Source organism: Hippocampus zosterae, chromosome 18 (assembly GCF_025434085.1).
Source record: "Hippocampus zosterae strain Florida chromosome 18, ASM2543408v3, whole genome shotgun sequence".
Classification (NCBI taxonomy): domain Eukaryota; kingdom Metazoa; phylum Chordata; class Actinopteri; order Syngnathiformes; family Syngnathidae; genus Hippocampus; species Hippocampus zosterae.
The window spans coordinates 1,973,470-1,980,916 of record NC_067468.1 but is presented as its reverse complement, the minus strand read 5'-3'; the positions used below and the strand labels follow the sequence as shown (position 1 = coordinate 1,980,916).

The following is a 7,447-nucleotide window of genomic DNA, read 5'->3' as shown; positions in this document are numbered from 1 at the left end:
GGACGAGACTCCAGGGTGAACACCCCATGAAACCACAGACGTATCCCGAGCATGTGTATCTGGGGGTCCTACAGCGGAAGTGGCACCAGCCGAGATGAATGGGACCACGCAGAGTGACACAAAGGACCCATCATGCTGTCTACCGGGAAGGAATGTGTCAGCCCCAAGAAGCGTCTCCAACTTCAAAAGTGACCTTTGGAAGGACGACTGGACGTGAAACCAAGACAAAGTTCTCAGGGGGCCCAGAACTAATAACATATCTTCCTGATTATACTGGTTATTTTGGTCTCTATTTCTCTACTAATGTGGGCACTGGTGGCAGGCTTCACTGAGACTGTTATTTCCGGCTGTAGTTTATTTGATGATGCTTTGCACAAGATGGGGTTGGTTGTCCCGCTTTGACGACGGAGTTTGACACCGAAGTTTTGTGATCACAATATTTATTGTGATCAAGAGAGGGATTTGTTAAGGAATTATTCCGCCAGAAGTAGTAGTAGAACATTGTTGATGAATTTCATCTTGCTATGAGAACTATTGACACTAGTCTCTGTCCTGAACATCTGCTTGTACTTAAAACAAAGAGTGGAGGGTGAAGTTGGGGCCCTAATTGCCCTTGAGTGATTAACAGCCCCCTGGCCGTCTTCTGCGTCCCCCACATCGTAAAAGTCCCTGAAGGCTGTGAAGTGCCTTCGAAGAGGAAACCTAATCTCAAGATTTGTGGACCAGCAGATATTCTCTGTACTTTGTCAAAATGCCAAGATCGAACTTTGCTTGACTTTCTTTGTTTCAGATTTTTACATAAGGGGAAGGACTGCCCGCCGCTAATTAACATAATTAACATACCATGCCTATCTGTACGTGTGACTGAAGTTGCTCGGGGCTTCTTGATCAAATCTGAGACTCACAGGAGCCCGAATCGATTTGTGTTGCGTTGCGATAAACTGAAGAAAAGACAACGTGGTGTTGGGTCTTCTTCCACATTATAGAGAGATAAAAGAATCTGTAACCAAGGAAGGGCCAAGAGCAAATTGACAGCTCCCATTCCTCAAAACAAATCGATGTGAAGGAAACGATTTCAAACCACAGGATAAGTGAAAGTTGAATGACGAATGAATGCCAAAACTTTTGGAAAGAGCAGTGAATCGTGTTGAGAATTGGAGGTGGGTGCAAAAGCTTACAGCACCTGGTATACCCAGGCGGTCTCCCATCCAAGTACTAACCAGGCCCGACCCTGCTTAGCTTCCGAGATCGGGCGTTCTCAGGGTAGTATGGCCGTAAGCGAGGGAAAATGTGAAGATTGTCCCCTTTATAGCAGACCGGGCACTTCCGGGTCGGGGGTGGAGTAGTGGGGTGATTTTTTTTTTCATTTAATGACCTCCTCCCGAGAGCACGAAGGAGGGGCCCGCTCCCGTGGTGGTTTGAGCGCGCAGCCTGTCAGGCTCGCATACGGTCCTCTGCGAGCACGCAGACGCGGTATTTGATGTTTGTTGCAAAAGTGGGCTTTTCCAGTGGAGTTGCAAAGGCATCCAGCAGGCGGAAATCCCAAGCTGCTTCATGTCCAAGTGCTATCATGACCGATCCGCGTGCAGACGGCTCCCTCTGTTGGACATTAATTTTATTCCAAAGAGACGTTGATCTGTCAAATCAACGTGAAGGAAACGATTTCAAACCACAGGATAAGTGAAACTTGAATGACGAATGAATGCCAAAATTTTTGGAAAGAGCAGTGAATCGTGTTGTGAATTGGAGGTGGGTGCAAAAGCTTACAGCACCAGGTATTCCCAGGCGGTCTCCCATCCAAGTGCTAACCAGGTCCGACCCTGCTTAGCTTCCGAGATCGGACGAGATCGGGCGTTCTCAAAGTAGTATGGCCGTAAGCGATGGAAACGTGAAAATTGTCCCCTTTATAGCAGACAGGGCACTTGCGGGTCGGGGATGGAGTAGTGGGGTGATTTTTTTTTTCATTTAATGACCTCCTCCCGAGAGCACGAAGGAGGGGCCCGCTCCCGTGGTGGTTTGAGCGCGCAGCCTGTCAGGCTCGCATACGGTCCTCTGCGAGCACGCAGACGCGGTATTTGATGTTTGTTGCAAAAGTGGGCTTTTCCATTGGAGTTGCAAAGGCATCCAGCAGGCGGAAATCCCAAGCTGCTTCATGTCCAAGTGCTATCATGACCGATCCGCGTGCAGACGGCTCCCTCTGTTGGACATTAATTTTATTCCAAAGAGACGTTGATCTGTCAAATCAACGTGAAGGAAACAATTTCAAACCACAGGATAAGTGAAAGTTGAATGACGAATGAAAGCCAAAATTTTTGGAAAGAGCAGTGAATCGTGTTGAGAATTGGAGGTGGGTGCAAAAGCTTACAGCACCTGGTACAGTGCACTCCGCTTAATAGAACACCATTGGGCCGAAGCGCTTCTGTTCTACTAAGCGGGGTTTCTATTAGCCGGAGACACTTTATTAGGTACACCTTCAGACACGTCGACGACCAAGTTATGCACGCAGAAAAACCCCTGCTGACGAGTTAGAAGAGATATTTCGACTGTGGACGTCCATATCTTTAATCAAACAACAAAACAACAACTTTAATCAACTTCAGTCAAACATCTCAAATCACGAGAAAAATTTCGTTACTTTTGTCTGGAAACAGGAGTCCGTAATTTTGCGGTTGACTTCCCTCTCAATGCGCTGGATAAGAGGGAAGTCCTGGAAACCGCGGGCGTACCTTCTGTGAATCCGGCAATGCATCGTATCGTCTGAGTATGTCCTTCTTATCCGCAGGTGATAGCCCTCGTCTCTTGAATGAAGTTGAAGCCATTGTGACGTGCGTGTGTCTATGTGTGGAGTGACGCGTGCTACCTGTTACTGTATACGGCTAGAACTACCGCGTTTTCTCGCGATAGTGGTACAGTATCGCGATAGCTACACTTCGTCTCTCTCTCGTCTCTTGAATGAAGTTGAAGCCATTGTGACGTGCGTGTGTCTATGTGTGGAGTGACGCGTGCTACCTGTTACTGTATACGGCTAGAACTACCGCGTTTTCTCGCGATAGTGGTACAGTATCGCGATAGCTAGACTTCGAAAAGCACTAGTTTACAATGTTCATTGCTTACGGCCTGTTCTATTAAGCGGAGACCTGTTCTACTAAGCGGAGTATCTTTATAGGAAATTGCATTAGGCAAATCGGTTCCAGAGCCTTTTTCTCTATTAAGCGGATTACTCTATTAACCGGTGTTCTATTAAGCGGAGTGCACTGTATTCCCAGGCGGTCTCCCATCCAAGTACTAACCAGGCCCGACCCTGCTTAGCTTCCGAGATCGGACGAGATCGGGCGTTCTCAGGGTAGTATGGCCGTAAGCGAGGGAAAAAATGAAAATTGTCCTCTTTATAGCAGACAGGGCACTTCCGGGTCGGGGGTGGAGTAGTGGGGTGATTTTTTTTTCATTTAATAAACGTCCTCCGGAGTGCACAAAGGAGAGGCCCGCTCCCGTGGTGGTTTGAGCGCGCAGCCTGTCAGGCTCGCATACGGTCCTCTGCGAGCACGCAGAGGCTGTACTTGATGTCTGTTGCAAAAGTTGGCTTTTCCAGTGGAGGTGCAAAAGAATCCAGCAGGCGGAAATCCCAAGCTGCTTCATGTCCAAGTGCTATCATTACCGATCCACGTGCAGACGGCTCCCTCTGTTGGACATTAATTTTATTCCAAAGAGACGTTGATCTGTCAAATCAACGTGAAGGAAACAATTTCAAACCACAGGATAAGTGAAAGTTGAATGACTAATGAAAGCCAAAATTTTTGGAAAGAGCAGTGAATCGTGTTGAGAATTGGAGGTGGGTGCAAAAGCTTACAGCACCTGGTATTCCCAGGCGGTCTCCCATCCAAGTACTAACCAGGCCCGACCCTGCTTAGCTTCCGAGATCGGACGGGATCGGGCGTTCTCAGGGTAGTATGGCCGTAAGCGAGGGAAAACGTGAAAATTGTCCCCTTTATAGCAGACAGGGCACTTGCGGGTCGGGGATGGGGTAGTGGGGTGATTTTTTTTTTCATTTAATGACCTCCTCCCGAGAGCACGAAGGAGGGGCCCGCTCCCGTGGTGGTTGGAGCGCGCAGCCTGTCAGGCTCGCATACGGTCCTCTGCGAGCACGCAGATGCGGTATTTGATGTTTGTTGCAAAAGTGGGCTTTTCCAGTGGAGGTGCAAAGGCATCCAGCAGGCGGAAATCCCAAGCTGTTTCATGTCCAAGTGATATCATGACCGATCCCCGTGCAGACGGCTCCCTCTGTTGGACATTAATTTTATTCCAAAGAGACGTTGATCTGTCAAATCAACGTGAAGGAAACGATTTCAAACCACAGGATAAGTGAAAGTTGAATGACGAATGAAAGCCAAAATTTTTGGAAAGAGCAGTGAATCGTGTTGAGAATTGGAGGTGGGTGCAAAAGCTTACAGCACCTGGTACAGTGCACTCCGCTTAATAGAACACCATTGGGCCGAAGCGCTTCTGTTCTACTAAGCGGGGTTTCTATTAGCCGGAGACACTTTATTAGGTACACCTTCAGACACGTCGACGACCAAGTTATGCACGCTGAAAAACCCCTGCTGACGAGTTAGAAGAGATATTTCGACTGTGGACGTCCATATCTTTAATCAAACAACAAAACAACAACTTTAATCAACTTCAGTCAAACATCTCAAATCACGAGAAAAATTTCGTTACTTTTGTCTGGAAACAGGAGTCCGTAATATTGCGGTTGACTTCCCTCTCAATGCGCTGGATAAGAGGGAAGTCCTGGAAACCGCGGACGTACCTTCTGTGAATCCGGCAATGCATCGTATCGTCTGAGTATGTCCTTCTTATCCGCAGGTGATAGCCCTCGTCTCTTGAATGAAGTTGAAGCCATTGTGACGTGCGTGTGTCTATGTGTGGAGTGACGCGTGCTACCTGTTCCTGTATACGGCTAGAACTACCGCGTTTTCTCGCGATAGTGGTACAGTATCGCGATAGCTACACTTCGAAAAGCACTAGTTTACAATGTTCATTGCTTACGGCCTGTTCTATTAAGCGGAGATCTGTTCTACTAAGCGGAGTATCTTTATAGGAAATTGCATTAGGCAAATCGGTTCCAGAGCCTTTTGCTCTATTAAGCGGATTACTCTATTAACCGGTGTTCTATTAAGCGGAGTGCACTGTATTCCCAGGCGGTCTCCCATCCAAGTACTAACCAGGCCCGACCCTGCTTCGCTTCCGAGATCGGACGAGATCGGGCGTTCTCAGGGTAGTATGGCCGTAAGCGAGGGAAAAAATGAAAATTGTCCTCTTTATAGCAGACAGGGCACTTCCGGGTCGGGGGTGGAGTAGTGGGGTGATTTTTTTTTCATTTAATAAACCTCCTCCGGAGTGCACAAAGGAGGGGCCCGCTCCCGTGGTGGTTTGAGCGCGCAGCCTGTCAGGCTCGCATACGGTCCTCTGCGAGCACGCAGAGGCTGTACTTGATGTCTGTTGCAAAAGTTGGCTTTTCCAGTGGAGGTGCAAAAGCATCCAGCAGGCGGAAATCCCAAGCTGCTTCATGTCCAAGTGCTATCATTACCGATCCACGTGCAGACGGCTCCCTCTGTTGGACATTAATTTTATTCCAAAGAGACGTTGATCTGTCAAATCAACGTGAAGGAAACGATTTCAAACCACAGGATAAGTGAAAGTTGAATGACTAATGAAAGCCAAAATTTTTGGAAAGAGCAGTGAATCGTGTTGAGAATTGGAGGTGGGTGCAAAAGCTTACAGCACCTGGTATTCCCAGGCGGTCTCCCATCCAAGTACTAACCAGGCCCGACCCTGCTTAGCTTCCGAGATCAGACGAGATCGGGCGTTCTCAGGGTAGTATGGCAGTAAGCGAGGGAAAAATCTAAAATTGTCCCCTTTATAGCAGACAGGGCACTTGCGGGTCGGGGATGGAGTAGTGGGGTGATTTTTTTTCATTTAATATACCTCCTCCGGAGTGCACAAAGGAGGGGCCCGCTCCCGTGGTGGTTTGAGCGCGCAGCCTGTCAGGCTCGCATACGGTTCTGCGAGCTCGCAGATGCGGTATTTGATGTTTGTTGCAAAAGTGGGCTTTTCCAGTGGAGGTGCAAAGGCATCCAGCAGGCGGAAATCCCAAGCTGTTTCATGTCCAAGTGCTATCATGACCGATCCCCGTGCAGACGGCTCCCTCTGTTGGACATTAATTTTATTACAAAGAGACGTTGATCTGTCAAATCAACGTGAAGGAAACGATTTCAAACCACAGGATAAGTGAAAGTTGAATGACGAATGAATGCCAAAATTTTTGGAAAGAGCAGTGAATCGTGTTGTGAATTGGAGGTGGGTGCAAAAGCTTACAGCACCTGGTATTCCCAGGCGGTCTCCCATCCAAGTACTAACCAGGCCCGACCCTGCTTAGCTTCCGAGATCGGGCGTTCTCAGGGTAGTATGGCCGTAAGCGAGGGAAAACGTGAAAATCGTCCCCTTTATAGCAGACAGGGCAGTTCTGGGTCGGGGGTGGAGTCGTGGGGTGATTTTTTTTTTTCATTTAATGACCTCCTCCCGAGAGCACGAAGGAGGGGCCCGCTCCCGTGGTAGTTGGAGTGCGCAGCCTGTCAGGCTCGCATACGGTCCTCTGCGAGCACGCAGATGCGGTATTTGATGTTTGTTGCAAAAGTGGGCTTTTCCAGGGGAGGTGCAAAGGCATCCAGCAGGCGGAAATCCCAAGCTGTTTCATGTCCAAGTGCTATCATGACCGATCCCCGTGCAGACGGCTCCCTCTGTTGGACATTAATTTTATTCCAAAGAGACGTTGATCTGTCAAATCAACGTGAAGGAAACGATTTCAAACCACAGGATAAGTGAAAGTTGAATGACGAATGAATGCCAAAATTTTTGGAAAGAGCAGTGAATCGTGTTGTGAATTGGAGGTGGGTGCAAAAGCTTACAGCACCTGGTATTCCCAGGCGGTCTCCCATCCAAGTACTAACCAGGCCCGACCCTGCTTAGCTTCCGAGATCGGACGAGATCGGGCGTTCTCAGGGTAGTATGGCCGTAAGCGAGGGAAAACTTGAAAATTGTCCCCTTTATAGCAGACAGGGCACTTGCGGGTCGGGGATGGAGTAGTGGGGTGATTTTTTTTTTTTCATTTAATGACCTCCTCCCGAGAGCACGAAGGAGGGGCCCCTCCCGTGGTGGTTTGAGCGCGCAGCCTGTCAGGCTCGCATACGGTCCTCTGCGAGCACGCAGATGCGGTATTTGATGTTTGTTGCAAAAGTGGGCTTTTCCAGTGGAGGTGCAAAGGCATCCAGCAGGCGGAAATCCCAAGCTGTTTCATGTCCAAGTGATATCATGACCGATCCCCGTGCAGACGGCTCCCTCTGTTGGACATTAATTTTATTCCAAAGAGACGTTGATCTGTCAAATCAAC

At 48.6% G+C, this 7,447-nt stretch overlaps 4 non-coding genes and 4 pseudogenes across 4 annotated transcripts; all 8 read right to left on the bottom strand.

Annotated features, from left to right (window-relative positions):
• Nucleotides 1-1,171: 1,171 nt before the first annotated feature.
• On the bottom strand, nt 1,172-1,280 carry LOC127591726 (uncharacterized; annotated as a pseudogene).
• A 480-nt stretch (nt 1,281-1,760) lies between these two features.
• On the bottom strand, nt 1,761-1,879 carry LOC127591804 (5S ribosomal RNA). The gene has a single exon (XR_007960002.1). It is a non-coding gene; the product is annotated as a 5S ribosomal RNA (ribosomal RNA).
• Nucleotides 1,880-3,243: 1,364 nt separating this feature from the next.
• On the bottom strand, nt 3,244-3,360 carry LOC127591741 (uncharacterized; annotated as a pseudogene).
• A 480-nt stretch (nt 3,361-3,840) lies between these two features.
• On the bottom strand, nt 3,841-3,959 carry LOC127591694 (5S ribosomal RNA). The gene has a single exon (XR_007959934.1). It is a non-coding gene; the product is annotated as a 5S ribosomal RNA (ribosomal RNA).
• Nucleotides 3,960-5,175: 1,216 nt separating this feature from the next.
• On the bottom strand, nt 5,176-5,292 carry LOC127591747 (uncharacterized; annotated as a pseudogene).
• A 480-nt stretch (nt 5,293-5,772) lies between these two features.
• LOC127591785 (5S ribosomal RNA) lies at nt 5,773-5,891 on the bottom strand. The gene has a single exon (XR_007959984.1). It is a non-coding gene; the product is annotated as a 5S ribosomal RNA (ribosomal RNA).
• A 477-nt stretch (nt 5,892-6,368) lies between these two features.
• On the bottom strand, nt 6,369-6,477 carry LOC127591719 (uncharacterized; annotated as a pseudogene).
• Nucleotides 6,478-6,958: 481 nt separating this feature from the next.
• Nucleotides 6,959-7,077, bottom strand: LOC127591767 (5S ribosomal RNA). Its single transcript, XR_007959966.1, has one exon. It is a non-coding gene; the product is annotated as a 5S ribosomal RNA (ribosomal RNA).
• Between the last annotated feature and the right edge of the window lie 370 nt (nt 7,078-7,447).